The sequence below is a fragment of the Solea senegalensis genome, linkage group LG21 (assembly GCF_019176455.1).
Source record: "Solea senegalensis isolate Sse05_10M linkage group LG21, IFAPA_SoseM_1, whole genome shotgun sequence".
NCBI lineage: Eukaryota > Metazoa > Chordata > Actinopteri > Pleuronectiformes > Soleidae > Solea > Solea senegalensis.
The window spans coordinates 16987339-17005275 of NC_058040.1; the positions used below are offsets into that span (position 1 = coordinate 16987339).

At 39.6% G+C, this 17937-nt stretch overlaps 1 protein-coding gene across 1 annotated transcript in view; it reads left to right on the top strand.

Annotated features, from left to right (window-relative positions):
* Positions 1-971: 971 nt before the first annotated feature.
* il11ra (interleukin 11 receptor, alpha) overlaps positions 972-17937 on the top strand; it is a 53438-nt gene continuing 36472 nt past the window's right edge. Inside the window, exons 1-3 of the mRNA XM_044012510.1 lie at positions 972-1009; positions 3947-3999; positions 4142-4248. The gene's annotated coding sequence lies outside the window, so the exon portion shown is untranslated. The remainder of the gene's footprint in view (positions 1010-3946; positions 4000-4141; positions 4249-17937) is intronic.

The window sequence follows — 17937 nt, forward strand, 5'->3', positions numbered from 1 at the left end:
TTCATGCAGCAGTACAAAGGTCAGTGAGTTTATCTGTGGTTGAAATGAATGAACTGCCTCACAGTGTGAACCCAAGTGGTGGCAAGGTCGTGACATCACAGATAAGTGTGTGAAGAACGTGGACCATTACATACAGAGTTAAATCACGTTCAGTTCCTCTAAACTACTACTACTTCTGTTTTCACAGAATTTGTTTCTTTTTAGGTCTTTTGGTATTATGTTTCTATCTTTTATTTATCTCCGATAACTCTCTGTACAGCACTTTTTGTTTTTAAAGTGCTTTATAAATAAAGTTGGACTGGGTAGCATACAGCTGTCAATCACACTGGTCTCCACTTGGGTAAGACCTCAAACTGGCGACCGAGGCCCTTTAACTCTTCAGGAAAATATTTACCTTACATTGTAAACCAAGTTAAAAAAAATAGGCTTATTTTCCCCAGACCCCTCACGGTTCTCAATTTGTGGTACGTGTGCCACCAGTGGTACGCGACCTTCCTCTGGTGGTAAAATCAGAAACACTGTTCTACTGTGTATACCAGGGTATGTGATCTGAATGGTTAAAAAAGTTTGACAACCACTGCCATTGACCATCCAAACAGTGTCATCTTTTCTAACCAACTGTTGCCCCCTGGTGGCCAGTCAATACATTGCTACTTGCAGGTTGGATTCAGGGAGGAAAACTGATGACAATGTCCATTTTAAAAAAATATAAAATGTATAAAATACACACATTAATGTCTGTTTATAGATGAAGCTGAATGACCCAAGGCAGAAGAGCTCCATATACAAGCATAGGCTACATATATGTTTATATATATATATATATATATATATATGTATATAGCGATGCATATTATTGTCCGATATAGCAGAGATTTTTAAGATTTATGTATGTGCTGTTCTGTATATTAAAAATGCCATTAATCTGTCTACACTTTCTTCCCAAAAAAACGTAAGGAGTCGAAATGGCCAGCAGAGGGCAGCAACAGAACATCACACAGTGCAACAGGTGGGTAAACTTCATCTTAAAATTTAAATCACTGGGAAGAAAAAGAATATTTAGGGTCAGTTTTTTTTGCCTTTTTAATCATGACAAATCATTTATTGTGTGCAAGTGATTTCATTTAAAGAATAATGTTATTTTGAACCAACTGCACATCAGTAGGTACATTTCCAGTATGTTAATGCTAAATGCAATCATTTATGGTGTTAAAATAAATCAAACATGAGCAAAGATTGACAGAATATTTTAATCGCAGCTCTGCCTGAGAAGTGTGGTTAAAACGTGACAGATCAAACACAGACTGATACTGACTGAAGCCAAAGATTTTAATTAACACCACCCCATCACAGCCTGAACAGGTTTTCAAAGACAAATAAAGAAATCAATACCAGCTGAAAAAGAAAAAAATCAAAACAACGCACAGACTATGTGCAAACATTCGTGTATTCCTCCTCACGCCTTCCTCTCCTGCTGTTAATGAAACATGGGCTGTTGCACTCTCACTCTGCAGCTGGCAGGTCATAGGTCACAAAGAGGATGCCTGGATTTGTTTAATTGGAAATCCCCCTTTTTCTTGTCAGATGAGAGTGCTGTTTGTGCTCACAAAGTGTCCTCACCTGACCTGTTAATCATAAAACTCAGCTTAGAGGGACATGATTGGCTATTTTCGGCTGTGACGGAAATCTGGGTCAAAGGTCAAAGCCACCTCGCAAATAAACAGCGAGGAAGACACATGACTCGTGCCACCGGTGGCTTGTTTTCAACTCACAGTGGTGCGAGTTTCAGGTTTTATATTAAAGTGACAGTGCAGTATTCCATCCTTACACTCACTGGCCACTTTATTAGGCACACTGGGCACTTAAAGTGACAGGCATGTGTTTCAGTGTTTTGTTATAAATTTTTTGTGTATTTTAAGCCTTTTTAAAGTTGTATTACCTCCGTTCATGCACAAATAAAGTGATCTGAATTGACTTGTCAATATTTTAACAAGTTATTTTTTGAGATGCTGTCACCTTGGGCATTTTCATTTGACCTCTGGTATCAACAAGGCCTTTTTTTTCTTTCCCCAAATAACTGGCACTCACTCACTCACTGGTTATTTGTTCTTTCTTTTTCCCCAACAACCAGGACAACCAGGGGCACTTAAATCACATTCAATCACATTTCCTCCTCATTCTGATGCTCAGATTTAAATCCAACAGGCCAACAGGACATTTGTGTTAACTGGGTAGTTGAACTGGTGTACCTTTTAAAGTGGCAGGTGAGCGTATAATCATCAAAATGCAATGCTAAAATGTGCATTAGACACATGTAAAATAAACAAACCCATAATGATGCACCAGTTTAACAGGTATGCACCTGTAATCATGCATATGTATACCTGTGTGGAACCTAAAACCAGTTTCTGTTGAACTTGAGGTGTAGATTCTCCCCCCGCAGCCATGCTGACGATGTGCTCCTGTAATAATACTGTGTCACAGTGACAGATGTGTTATTCTGTCTCCGTTTACATTCAGACGGGTCGGGAGGTTTAAAAGGTGACCGCTTTCGATAATGAGATGTCACCGTCGTCCAGTTTATTGTCCGCTAAAAGGCAGAGAGCGCGCAGTGCACATGATCTCATCGCATAACAAGTAATCTAAGCGACTGAATCAATCAGGCGTCTCTCTGTGTTTCTTTCATGAAGCAAAGTAAACTTGGCAAAGTCACCATCCGTGTCCACATGTGAGGGAGTTCAGCCAAGGTTTTAACTCAACAAAATTGTCCACAATGTTTCAAGTTTTTGTTTTTTTTCAAGTTTTTTTTTTTTTACATTGTTCCCAACTCCTGTGTGCTGCTGCTTGTGGTTATGAAAATCATATGCTAATCATGACCTGCTGGATAATAATGCCCTGATGGAGGGAAAACAGCGTTTGTGGACCAAAGTGGCTTTATTCAGTGTTTCTTTTTTCTTCTTCTATTTTTTGCACACATGTGTAAACAATTAGTGGAAAACAGTCATTAAACTCAAAATGTCCACCATTCCCTTCTCGTTGTTGAGCCAAGGAGGCAAGCACAATTATTTTCTCCTAGTCAGCTCAGCTCCAATATGGAGGACTGACAAAGGTCAAAATACCAAAAGTACACACAAATACAGATAAATGGAGAAATTAATGTTCAAATGCTTTTAGAGTCTTTTCCATTATCAATTCTGTATTATTTTTTTGTTTGTTTTTGTAAGTGTTAATGTGCTCATTTGGGAAAATGTTTATTCATTTATTGATTTCGGTCTTGACATTTAGATCACTCATCACACAACAGTGCAGTTCACACAATATACATAACCGAAAGGGAAAGTGGGGGAAGCAAAGCTTAACTAGTCCCGCCCCCATTATCATCATACATTTCATTTCATCATTTTTTTTTTTTCATTATGACATTTTGACAAAGAAAACATGTTTCAGCATCCGGTAGCACTCAGAGATATAGTCTAGCTCAAGACAGTCAACTCAGACTCCATGTGTTGTCCAAAATGTTAGTCTACTATTGAGTATACAGTTTCACTCTTTATTACCAATGGCTAATATTTCAATGCATTCACCTTGGCACTTTACTATAAGGGCAAAAAATAAAGGAGAAAGCAAAACATTACGTAAAAATATAGGATTTTAATATTAATTTAATCTAAAGCGCATACGATTGTATTCATACAGTCAATTTTAATTTAATTAGTCTTTCAATTTGAGTGGCACAGTTTAAAAAATAAGAGCGTAGTTTCTCATTTTGTACCTGAATGGGAATTAAGGCGAACAAGTTACCAAAGAAATTACTATAACCTTGAAATACCAGGCTGCTTTACATTATTTAAGTTGTGAATTTTTATTATTTTATTTTTTATGTATTTAAAACAAACCTGGCATAATCCTGTTTTTTATTTGTTTTTCCATGCCACATTCCTCACAGAGCTCAGATCTGGGATCAGTGTTGATCTCTCAGCCTTCATAATCCAGACAGAGGTAAGCCCCGCCCACTCAACTTGATGATTGACAGTGGGCTCCTCCAATGAGGCGGCAGCCATCATGCCAGGCCCTCCTCCCTCCCTGGTCCCCCTCCTTCTCCTCCTCCCAGTCCGACTCTGTTGCTCTCCTACCCCGCTAGTTCCTCCGGAGTCTCTTCGGGGAGACCAGAAACAGCTCGACTGAAAGTCCCAGCCATGGAAGGCGACAACATAATAATGCCTGTTTAACCCTGGGACGTTTATCAAGGTAGGTTTTTAAACCCGGGAGGAGGAGTGGGTGGATTAGCGGGCAGGAAGTTGTGCTTTCAGTCGGGGGGAACGAAAAGTTTATCCGCTTCAGTTCACGGGACAAGAGGGAAGAGAGGGAAATTTACTCCAGTGTTGTTCACGGGGAGGATGTCACGCTACTAGCTTCCCCCCTTTAGCTTGTTTGGCACCGTTACCACTGTATGACATGCTGTTATATTCACAGACTTTTAAGAAAGTACAACGACGTTTTAATTTAATTTGTACCAGTCAATGTGATGATTGTGAGGAAAAACAAAGTATTTTTCTAAAAGTCTGTTGTGGTTTAAAAGTCAATTAAGACCCTTGTTTTGAAGGAAGGATTAATAAAGCACACAAGCAAACCTATTATTAGTGGAGAAAAAAATTGGCTTTATTAAAAAGTAATTATATTGCTATAATCAATCAAGTGTGTGCAATTAAATCGATTCCACAGCCATGTGTTGTTTTACATGTTAGGAGTTTTAGGGTTGTGGCTTTGTGTTTGTTTGTGTGATTGTACAGTAGAGTAGGGCTGGACAATAAAGAAATAACAATAATTGCCTATAATTCACAAAAGTCAAATAAGACCTTTGTTTTGAAGGAAGGAACAAGCAAGCACATTGATTGTACTGTTAGATAGGATTGGACAATAAATAAATAATAATTTGTCACAGTACAATGTCTTCAATAGCACTGTGTACACTCCCTGGCCACTGGATTAGGTATCTAATCTGATCTAATATCTAATCAGCCAATCCAGGTCCAGGCACCATTAACACTGTATTTCATGCATTTATATTTAAACACCTTTAAACAATGTTTCAATAAATCTTTCACCAGTCATTGTTATTGAATCTGTGACATTTGTGAAGAAAAACGTGGCATGAGCTGTTTTCCAAAATCTGTTTTTGGTTTCAAAGTCAAGTAAAACCTTTGTTTTGAAGGAAGGAATATCAAGCAAATGTATTTTAAGTGTATGCAGTTTTATAGATTCAAAATCCACACATTGTTTTACATGTTGTAATGTCTTTTGAGTTGTGGCTTGTGTTTAATTGTGTTTTTATGGGATTATACAAGTAGAGTAAGGCTGGACAAAAGTACAATGTCTTCAATAGCACGGTGGGGACATGCACTGGCCACTAGATTGGGTATCTAATCCGATCTAATCAGCCAATCCAGGCCCAGCACCAGGATGGAGCTCTTAAAAATTGTGAGGGGGCAGTTTTTTTTATGAGACAACATAAAAGTTGGAATAGTTGAATAGTTTCATCGGACTGATTTTTCAAAGATAAGTCTGTACTAAGGTTTGCTCTGTTTTGCTCTACTCAGTATTTGTCTCACAAGAAATGTGATTTAAGTGACCTTGAACATGGCATGGTTGTTGGTGACAGACGGGCTGGTCTGAGTGCTTCACAAACTAATGATCTACTGGGATTTTCATGCACAGCCGTGGTTTTTCAGGAAAAAAGACAAATAATATGCCCAGTGAGCAGCAGTTCTCTGGACCAAAATGTCTTGTTGATGTCAAAGTCAGATGAACTTTACCCAGACTATTTTAGACAAAATTTTATTGTGATAATTAGATGTTTGTCACTTGTTTTGGCTCTTGTTCTTGAACCTAAACTCATAAACACACTTGGCAGCATACAAATGAAGCACTAAAAGTCATGAAGAGCACTTGTGTTAGTCTATGCAGCTCTGTTATTTTGTGTATTAATATATGTGAATTAAAGTTCTCGGACAACAGTAAACGTTAATGTATGGCAAATAGACAGGACACATACTCAGACGGAGACAGTGGGAGGGGGGTCTCACTACAGATGTGCATTCCTTCAGCCAGTGGAGTGAGCCTTTAAATAGAGCTCAACAGGAATGCAAACAGACCACGCAGAAGCAGAACTCTCCTTCCCTCAGGAGTATAGGAAGGACAAGGTACATGGAGGTATGAGAGAGCTGAAGCGAAAAAACTCTGTTGCTCAAAGTTTGCTGCTTTCCACCTCGGATATCTCTGCAGTGCTGGCAACATGTAGGTCAAAGCCATGAGGACAGTCAAGGTTGTTCAGAGGAACATTTGTGTTGTTGCATCACAAGGTTGCTCATCACATTTCAGTGGCAGAATTTGAGCCTTACCCACAAGTCCTGTGAGGTGACGTCAGTGTGCTCTTGTGTTTATCAAACAGAGCGTCCTGTGATGCTTCCAAGAGACGGTGTGGTGAAAAGTGAAATCAGAATCGACTTAATTGGTGGAGGATGCTCGTGAAAAGGAACATGGGAGCCTGTTTTGTAGTCGCTCTGCGTGTAAGCGCACACAGGGACATTTTGTCAAAATAATGACAAATACGACAATGATAATTCGACGTGTAATGTCGGACAGAGCACATTTGATGCTTGAGTTTTGAAGTGACTGCGGGGCTTCATTTTCATTTTGGCAGAATATGACAAATCTGATATGAATCAGGAGCAATGAACAATGGGATCGATTGGGTCTTGTTTACGACTGCATTGTATTTATCTATGAATGCCAGTGAAACCTCAAGGTTCCACTTTGATTGCATGTTGGTCTTTCAAGTACCCAGCTGCTATCATTTATGTATCGTGTCAACATGAAATGTAAAAGCATTTTTCAGATTTGTGTTTTTGGCAAATCATACTTAATTTTTTTTGTTTTTTTTCGAGCAGCCCATAGCTAAGTGGACAGAGAACTTGGCTTGTGACCGTAGAGTTGTCTTTTTGAGTCTCTGCCATGTCAAGGGCTGGGGTACCCCTGAGCAAGGTACCCAATCTCTGTTGCGTCAGGAAGGGCATAAGAAACTTAAATTGAAATTTTGTCATGGAACTGTGGCTCATTGTTTTTTGGACTTCTCTTCAGAATTCTGGTTTATTAGGGTCTGAGCACTCACGCAGTGGTGTGAGAACCTTATTGAGTTATGTTATTATTATTGTTTTCTTCAGCTCATGATGGGTTGTCAGAGTTAATTCAGTCTCCTTGACTCAAATATGGCTGTTTTATATGGATTGTCCCAATCACCAATGGGTGTTTTTACAGTTTTCTTTTCGTTCTTTGGGTAATTTTAAGAGCCAACATACGCCTATTTGTGCCTTGCTTATTTCCTTGCTTTCAAAATAATTTTAACCTCTTCAGTTGAACCTATGCAGAGAGATTAGTTAATTGTTGTTTTGTCATCGTCGGAGTCAATATAGGTTGTGTACAGTGAGGAGACAAAATACCTGGCGTCTTTCTGCCATAACTCCAGTCAAGTATGAAACTGTCTTTTCACTTCACATACTGGGTGGCCTGATGATGAAAATACATGTTAGTTGTCTTTCTCTCTAGCCTGTCAACTTGACATTAAGTCAATTTAAGAAAGCTGTCACAGTGCCAGAACATCAGCACCTTCAGCCTCTTCCCTGCTTTGCCCCTAAAAGTACACAGAGGGAAAAAAAAGGGCTCAAGGTGTTGTTTACCTCTGGGAAGGTGGCCCACGCATGGAATTAAGTCTTTCTCTCTTTCTATTAAAAGACAACTGGAGTTCATTGTTTTTCACTTGCAAACATAGAGACCAAAAAGGTGTGAAAAAAAGAGTACAAATACACATTTATAAAACGTACAGTGGGGCGAAAAAAAAAAGGGAAATCCAAGGTACTCAGATTTCTGACATTGAGTCATAGCTTCATAGCTGTTGCTGGCACCTGTTTTTTTCCAGCTCAGTTGTCAGGATAAGAGAAATATACAACTATAAAATGCTCAGGAAAAAGTTGAAGTGTGTAAATGCAAATGACCGTGAAGGTTCTCAGTCAAAGTCCTGTGGCCTGTACCCAAGAAAAATCCTGAAATATAAATACACTCTAGTTATCCAGTAGACGAGAATAACCTGTTCTTATATTTAAGGGCAGGGCTGATCAATGATTCATCTTCAAATCAAGATCACAATCCAAAGCAGTGCAATTGGGAAATAATGTTATAATTGTTTTATGCTCTTTGCCTGTTAGCAGATGTAAGTTAATAGTTATATGGTGCCTTGTGTTGCCACTCCGTCACGTTTTCACTATATTAGTCAGCAAAAATTGAGTTTAAGTTTTACTTTATATCGATAAATATATGTATGTTTATATATATATATGTATGTTTACATCCTCAGGGAAGAATAACTACTCAAAGACAGTTGCCCCATTGTTTGATAAAAAATGATTGCATTCACGTCTAAAATTTCCGCTTCAACAACTGGATAAATACAGCCATATAATTGTGCTCAATAGTCGTCTTTACTGCACTTTGTTCATTTTCTGCAGTGCAGAAACGCCTCTAAACACCTCGTCCTAGTTTGAGAAAGGTGCTGTTATTCAGTTTGCCTTTAGCTTTCGCCCCGATTCCCTGCAGACAGCTCTCACTGGCAGGCCAATCACTGTACCGCCTCCAGCCAAAAACCACATGTGCACACACACATCCACACAAGCACACCGAGGCTCCACTTAGACCTTGACACAGACGCATACATGTGCATACACATGCATAGGCCCAAACTCAATACTTTCGTGCGGAGCTAAACTCGGTCCAAGCCTCCATCGTCTCTTCTCCACACTCATATTTCACTACTCACACACAGAGGGCCCACGGCAATCAAGTTTAAATTAGAGAGAAGGCTGCTCCAAGAAGTTGAGTGGTGCTTGCCAGGTCTGAGGCCACACTGTTCTCGGTGCGTGTGTGTGTGTATGTGAGAGGCAGAAGGAGCCAGCTCTTGATATTAAACCAACTTTGAGGGGCCTAGTTTGGGGTGTTTCTCCTCCTCTGTGCTGCTGTTCATGCACTTTGTCCCCATGTGTTTAACTGATCACCACACTTGTTGAGATTCAAGTTATTTTATCCCAGTGTGGCCTTCGATATTATTTCTACCTCTACCACGATTGTCTATGTTTGCAAGGTTCCCACATCTTCAAGCCACAATGGGTCGATTCCCACTTCGGTGGCTTGACCTTATGGTTTGGAGCTGTTGCGTCCTCTGAGGTCAGCTGACCAATAAGTGCAGTGATAGTGAAGTGTTTTGAAGCCAATATGAGTGTTTTTCCATAGATAAAAATCCCCCTTGCCCAGCAAAGACGGCTCTAACTGTTAGCGCTGCAGTAAACTTTGCCCCGTTTGGACAGTTGAATCATGGCCGAATATGGCAGCCCTGCAAAGAAACCCTTCTCGCTCTTTGATATATGGTAAATGATGCCAAACATCTGAAGCTTGCAACATCTGTTTTAGGTAAAAGCACTCACTTATGCCAGCATACTCCATTTTACAATGGAAATAAGTTAAAATGATGTCACATCATCTGCATTTAGTCTGTCATCGTATGTAACGTTTAACACTGAGATAAGCCAGTTCTTAGAAATTGAAGATAAGACAGTCAGCAGCTAACATTCATGATAAAGCGAGTGTGTTTCAACTACAACAATGTGATAATGTCACAGTGACACAGTTAAGTTGAGCTATGATCGTGGCCCATTCACTTGGACCACTGCCCTTATTCCAGCATAGAAGCAATAGTGGGGAATTGACTTATTTAAATGTGACAAGTGAGTTTGCTCCACCCCGTCATGGGCGAAACACCTCTTTTCAGCTTGTTACTATTGGACAGTTTCAAGATTCACATGTGGCTAGTTGTTGGCATGTCAAGTGCCATTCCAAGTCTTCCAAACATCCATGAACTTAAGGTGACATAGGATAAAATTGGTTTTCTCCTCTATTCAAACATCATACAGGGCTGATTTTTGCCTTGTTTTGCCCCTGTTGTCTTATTCTTCTATGTACTAGTTTCTTCTCTTATGTCAGTTTGAGTGCCCAGTCCAGATTCAGTCGACACTGGTCCAACTCAAGGTATACTATACATACAGTAGTAAATCAACTCCCAATCGCATTATCTGGATGTGTTAGTCCGACTTTAAGAGGTTTCGGTACAGTTGGACTCACATGACTTCATGCATTTTAAAAGTCCTACAAACAAAAAGGATAACTATTTCTGAGCATAACTTACAACAACACTCGTCCAACTCATTGTATGTATAAATATTGTTTTCACTTTTGCAATCCAAGGCCATATTTGCTGATGATTACTGGATCTGTGCATATTTAATTGTCATACACATATATACACATATGTTAAGTGTCATATCAGTAGAGGACAAAGTAGAACACCCAAGTTTGAAACTACGTGTCACAAGTGGATCAGTTTCCAAACGGAAAGAGCTCATTGTTGTTTTTATTGTGTCCGTTGATTTATAGCAGTTGGCCTTTTATACAGTTTGCAAGGTTGGTATCGCCTGATAAGACGGAACATGTTACACCGTGTGTGATTTAATTTAAAATGGCATAAATGTGTGGAAAGTACTTTTATTTATTGCCAAAATGTTCACTATAAGAAACACTCAGGAATCCTAACCCTAGTCACTGTGATACCTGATTCTGTCACGCAAAGGAAGCCTTTTTTTATCAAAGAGAAATTTGTTATATTAAGAACTTTATTATGAAAAGTAACAAGTACCGTTTCCACCAGAAAAATACAACAATACAACAAAAGAAAACACAAACTTCCTGTGTTTGTAATGAAAAAGAAAAAAGGCTTCCCCATTGTGCTACAACAGTAGCAGAGAATTTGCTGTTGACAGCATCACTGTATCCTTATCACTTTTTTGGGGATGAGCTACTGTGAATCTTGGCAGTGCAGAAACAACATGCAGACTCAGAAAGTTCCAGGAAGGATAAATGTTGAAGAATGTGCTTCCTTCCCATGCAAATGAGCTTTATGATCCTCTGAACCTCCATATGCAACCACTGCAGGATTTCATTTTCTTCATTTGGCCACAGTTACTGTGAGAAACTTTAGAGTTTGTCATGTGTTTGTTTGGCTGTCACCAGCACACCCTACGAAAGTGACTAAAGGTCATTTGTTAAAGCCGCACTGTTCACTACAGTTACTACTCTGTCCACTGCTGTGTTGACCATGAAAACAGCACACTGGAGAGATAACTACACCTCACAGAGTTTCGTGCAAGAGAGAAACAGTCGATTGATTGCTTTTGCGCAAAACTCTGTCTCCAAATTACAAGTGGTTACTTGCCAAACCAGTGTGACGAATACTGTGAATTGATTTACAAGCTGCTGTGGCAAAAGTGTACACTTTGGCTACTCGGTGTTGACTCCCACCCTGCAGGTGTTCATATTTACCGTCAGTGCCTTCCACAAAATGTTTTCGTTGTGAACCCGATGCCTGACGTGAAATTAAAGTGTTTTTTTAATTCATCTGAGCGCAGCGGTCCACCATCTTGTTATTTGAAGAGGTTCATTAATGCAGACTCTCCGAGCGTCTCAGTGGGGTTTATTTTTGGAGGTAGTGACTTAGGTAAAAGAAGGGAACTCTATCTCTTATCTTGAGTTTTGTTTAAGTAGTGGTGATAGGTAGAGGTTTGGTGCCTATATCCATTACTGGTAAGGAAGCCAAGAAACGTTATGTTTTGAAATATTATTGCACTGTACGATGTTCTCATGTGCTAGTAAAACAAATAGCCCCTTTTTTGGAGTTATAGATTTCTCCTCGATGTATCGATTTCAGTGCCAAAATAAATACTGTCACATATTGTTTTGGAAACAGCAATCATTAATTACTTAAAGTGTGGCTTGTAGGCAACTTTTTTTCCTGGTTTTGACTCCCATGATGGTGGCAGTGAGCCAGACAGGCTAGCATTTTGGATCTGTTGTTGGAGCTTTAAGGGGTATTCTGAAATTAGAGGACGGATCTGTTTGCCCTGAGGATACAGGTTCTCATTCAGTCAACAGAGACCGTGTCGTCACTTCCAACTATGGCACAAGTTGTAAAAAAACCCAGTGACATTTCCTGCTGTGAGTAACGTTATATGTCTTTGTATTTGGTTATCCAAAACGATACCCCCCCGACAGTATTTATAGTTATTTTGCATGATTATGTAAATGTAATAAAAGCTTTTGTCAGCCATTGTGCAAAAAGGGGAAGAATCAGTTTTGAATATCCAGGCTTTTGTAGATTTGCATGGGATGAAAACTGCTTGTGTTGCTTGTGTTTTTTTAGACACAGTACTGTGTCATTATAATTGAGCTGCTAAGCTGAAACAATAGATTTGTTGATGAAAGATCAGCTTTTAAGATTCAGTGCTTTCTGATTGTAGTTTTTGGTTTTGGACTGTTGAGCAAACTACAATGTGAGTTAATGTTGGTTAATTAAGACAATGATAACCAGATCAAGCAGTAAAAGTTTGTTGCATCCCTTTTTGTAGATAAGATACGCCTTTGTTAGTCCCACCATTGGGAAATTTGCAGCGTTGCTGCAGAGCAGACAGTAAAGTAGAAATATGAAATAATAATAATGTATACAATGTCAAAAGTTTTAATAACCTGATTTATGACTTTTCTCAATTCCAACATGGAATGTGTTTGTCAGAGTTTCGTCACCTCTAAGTTAATATTTGCAAATTTTAAGTCAACTCCTGCTCAAATTATTATCTGTTTGGGATGTGTGAGCTTCACTGTGTGAATTTTGTTTTCAAGTTCATCTGCAGAAGAAGGAAAGTCCTCCTATGCTCACTCGAGGTCTTTAGCTTAACATCTGGTCGTAAATGAGTGTGAAGGAATGTTCTCGTCTTCAGGTCATCAGGTAATATTAGTCAGTGTTTCCACAGGTCGCTTTACAATTTGCTGGAAAAGCAATAGTTTGCACGTTGGAGGAATAACTGAGGAGACACTGGCGGAATCAAACTGGCCTGGTACCCAGTTGTATATCTTTTCTACCAAGGTCATAAAGATATGGTTCAATGAGTCTCCGGTGGAGGATGTGAACAGTCAAAACACAGCTTCTGCTCCACAATTGACTGCCGTCCCATTGGAAGGTATTTCATGAGATATACAATGTGATTTAGGTTCCGATGATTTACAGCTTCAGGATTGGAGGTGCTGTGGCCCCATTTGGACGAGTAGTAAGATTTATGAGTTTTGTATGGGTTAAATATTGGAAAGTTTGATGGGACTGTTCATCTGTTTTTTCCGTTAGAATCAGTGCTTCTGTGTTTTACAACTGAAACGCTTACAAAAATAGCATCACACTTTAGGAGCCAATTATGGGTACGCTCAACTGTATTCACCTTTGACACACATGTGGAAACCCAGAACCTTGGTGCTCATTCACTGAGAATAGACTTTTCAGTAGCGGTTTTGTCATTGTTAACTAACTTTGGTAGCTCATTTAGGAGGAGCCTTGCTTGTCTTCCTGTGCAACAGTGTCTTTAAAAAAAAAAAGATGAAATGTAATCCATCCCATCGTGCTGAATGAGTGCAGGGAGTAAAAGGGAATAGTCAGAAAAGAGCTGTTTCGATGGTTGGCACTCCTGTTAAACTCTTTTATGGAGCTCAAAACAAAGGTTACAGCAAAATGGCTAAAACCTAATGGTGGGTGGTCTTGGATTTAGAGGACAGGCTTTGTTTGAAAATCTCTCCACTCACTACTTTGGGTGTAGTAACATTGTCTTAGTGCCTGAGAGTGGAAGATCAAGCACAGACAGTGAAGTATGTGAAGCAGTGAGGCAGAGGAAGTGTTTTACTGGACTATGTTGTGCTGATGTGCAACAAGGCGGCTATTTTTACTGGACTGCTCGTGTATTATTGATATTCTTGTCTGGTTAAATTATGTTACACTCGGTTATGATGTAGCAGAAATGTCTCCCGGGTAGCAATTGTGCGTAAGAGTGTGTGTAAGTGTGGTGACATAGCTCTTTTGGAATGTGTACGGAAGATAAGTATGAACCTGCTCCAAATTTGAAACACTTCATCTTCTTTGTTTCCACTCTCCTCTTCTGTCCTTTTAGTTTTGTTTCTCCTCTGCTTGCTCTTAACCCTTGCCCTTTTTTATTGTTTTATTTGCCCTTTATCAACCTCCCCCAGCTTCTCCCTCTGTGTGTTGTCTTCATGGAGTCTTAGCAGCCTTAAAAGAGTCCAAATGTGTGTTATCGAGCGTGCTAATCATATCTGATTTGGCAAGCATGTGACAGAAACAAATGAGAAAGATGCCAAGTTTACGTTAGCAGTGTTTATTTGAGTGCATCTTCACAGCGCAGGTGAGTCTTGTTTAAATTCTCATAATGGGCCGCGTCTTTTTCATCCAACATTCCAGATCAGTCTGAATCCATGTGTAACAAAGTTGGAGCTGAACTCAGATGATGGCTGTCAGCTTTCTGCAGCCCGGTTGTAAAACATTGCATTATGTCCTCACGTGTCAGAAAGATTCAAATTTGATGGAGGGCGACTGAACTTCTGGGTGAAAAAACCCCAAAACGTTTTAATGACTTGGCAACATTTATCAAGTTTCTGAGAACAAAAATACAATTATCGGCCAATAATTGAAAAATTTGAAATATTGAGATCTTCCAATATTTGATTTATATGAGAGAGACAGCGGGGAGGTTGAAAGAAGAGGCAGTAATGCATAATTACAGATGCCAACAGCTGTGCAACATCAAAGAAGAAGAAAGGCTGCGAGGAACAGTCATCATTAATCACCAGAAATATCAAGATGGAAACAATGTGACTGTCAGCCTGTGTGCTCTAGATGCATAAATTCATTAATAGATTCATTTTACGGCAAATAAGGTATACTGTGTATATATACGTATACTGTTCACTTAACCTTTTAAAATTTTAAAATGTTGTATGCTTGTTATGCGCCAATGACACCAGAACAAATTCCTTGTATGTGCAAATCGTACTTGGCAATAAAGCTCTTCTGATTCTGATTCTGATTCTGATTATAGTTTTAAATGCAAATACAAAATCCCTTTGTTTTGGATTTAGTGTGATCTTGCAGCGATGTTCCAGGTTCCAACTAACTAAATACTACCTCACTATTCTCTTCCAAGTGTGTAAGAGTAGATATGGTGGCCTTCAATCTAATGCAAAAGACCCAATTTTTGGGTTGTCTGTTCTTGTCTGCAGCATGGAAGAAGCTGGAGAAGCCATTCCTGATGAATTTGTGATATGTAAAATTAAATCCAAATGATACTTTTCAATGAACAATGCATAAAGTCTAAATTAATTAGTGCTTTACATACATGTAAATAGTAATACATGTAAACAGTAAATACATGTACATAGTACATGTATTTACTGCTGCCAAATTGCTTGACGTGGTAGCTGATTAGAATTGGCCTCAGTCATGTTGACACTATTTAATCGCTTTATCACATATACTTAAAATGCACATGATGGGAGTTGGCTCAGAAAATCTTTGTCTGCCAACTGCAGTGTGTTGAAATTCTTGTGCCAAACCTATGGCTCTTTTGAAGACAGTTTTATAGCCGGAGTTAGGGTTGGTTGAAATGAGTCAAGCAGACAGTGTTGACATCATTGCGTTGCACTGCTCAGTGCGAAAAAACAATGTTTGGCTTGAGTACCTGCCCTTTCAATGTGGAATAAGTTGATTGATGTGAGAAATGGTCCTTGGTGTTTGGTTTATTTTGCTAAATGAATGGTGCTCAACTCATCCGATTAAGGTTGTTTGCATTTGAGATTGAAGAGATTCTGCGGCTTGAAAATGTGCACCACGCAACTGTAAATAGCAGAATACAGAATACCATTTGTTCTCGGGTGAACTGACCGACTGTCATCATTTAGTGTTTGAAGAAACAAATGTTTGTGCAGGAATTCAGGTGCTGCGTGATGAAAATACTGAGGGTGAGATGATAAATTGGATCCATTGTCACCTTAAAAAAAGGGAAGGTAAGAAGACAAATGCCTCTGTTACCTGTATTAGATAAGTGTAAGTGATGGCCATATGGACCCTGCTTAGTTAAATGATTTTTAAAAGGTTTTCCATGAGTCAACATTTGGCTAATGTGTTTCATAACACCGTAATGGGAGACCACAACAGCATGGGGAAAAGCATCTCTTACCTTTTTAACACTTTATCACATTAGCATCTGCAGAAAAAAGCCAGTGTGCTGTTTTGCATGTACGTTCATGTACGTACTGTCAGCCTGTCACCAGATGCCTCTCATGTAATGTTTCGGCAACTTCAGTCTCTTCTCGCCGGATAAAAACCCTCTGGTGCTTTTCTCATTGTGTCTCATCTCGCCAGGAAAGACAAGATACTTGAAACGTCCATTGATTCCACTTCCCCTGCTTTGATCGGCAGATCGGTTGTGTTTATCCGGTTTCAACATACCATGTGTGTTTTCAAAGCTAGAGAGTGACCACTAAAAACAATAAAAGTGTGGACAGAGGAAGCCGCCTTGACACGGCAAGGTCGTGTGGTGTGGCGAGCAACAGCCTAGTAACAGTTCAACACGTTCCCTACATGGTCAGTGCCTAGATGTTGTGCAGTACAAGATACTCAAGATACCCCAATAACAAACTGTGGGTAAGTCTTATCTGGGTGTGTGTGATGTGATACCAATCTCATATCCAGGTGATAGAAAGTGCTCGACTGACTTTTACTTGTTAAACATGACTCTTGTGTAGACGGTAAAAGAGAACGAGGTTTCTAGTGTTTGACTTTGTGGGGAACGGTCTGCAGCGTAATTTGCAAAGTATTGTTTTTCTGTCCATGTTGGACATTCTGTAACCACACCACGTGCGTGCGGCTGAAGTCGCCGTCCCTTTTAGTGTGCTGGCTCCTAGATTTGTCCTGCTCCTGTTTGGAAATACCATCTTCTCCGTGTTTGTTTGTGTTGCCTTCGCTGTCTACGTCTGTGTGTGGAAGAATGTGTAGGACATTCCAAATGACAAAAAATTTACTTTTACATTTTCTATTTTTTGTCTTAAATGAATCCCCGATCCCACAAACTGATGCCTTATATTAGGTCCACTCTGGAAACGTGAGGTCCACTCTGAAAACGTTCCTCCCTGTATTATTGTCTTTGATCTTAAACAGTCTTTTAAATCTTTGTCCCGGATCACTCAAGAGACTCACAGACGCACACACAAGCATGAAGAGTGTCTTAAAGTCAACAAACTTTGAAACGGAGTCATGGCGGTGCACTGTAAGTCGGCCTCCTATCTGCCGTCCTATCTCAAGCTCACTGGTTGGATGCTTGACTGTTTGTGAGCCAGGACTGTGCTGCAGGGCCAAACTGTCTGATGAGGACTTTCTCTGTAATTGTCACTCGACAGTAATGAGGTTGTTGATTGTTATTATTTTTTGATGATTTTCCTTTAACCGGGCCAGTGTGCTTCATTAGTTCACATGGTTTTTGTTTGGTTTTGTGTGAAAAGTTGCCGTGTAGCTTCTGAGAATTGGCTGGAGCCTGACGTGTATATAAGATCTGTTTGCCTTCGTCTGTCTGACTGAATAGTCCCACTGTAGATCCCTCAGTGTACACTGCAGCTCCTCTGTCTGAGTGTTGCCTCAGCCTGGCGTACAGTGTATGCGGGCTGTTTGCTCTACTCTCTGATCTTTTTGCCTGATACACTCTGCAAGAGTTTGATTTGCTTGGCAACAACGTTATGCCTTTCATCGTATTTTTAGCCTTTATTCTTTGTTTTCTTTATATAAATGGTGGTTTACACTTGTTGCATCAGTGCTACATATTAATGAGGATTCTTATTCATCCAGGTCAGAGTCATCTTCAAGAGGTAGCTGTAGGCAACTGGACTTGCTTGAGTTAGGTTTGA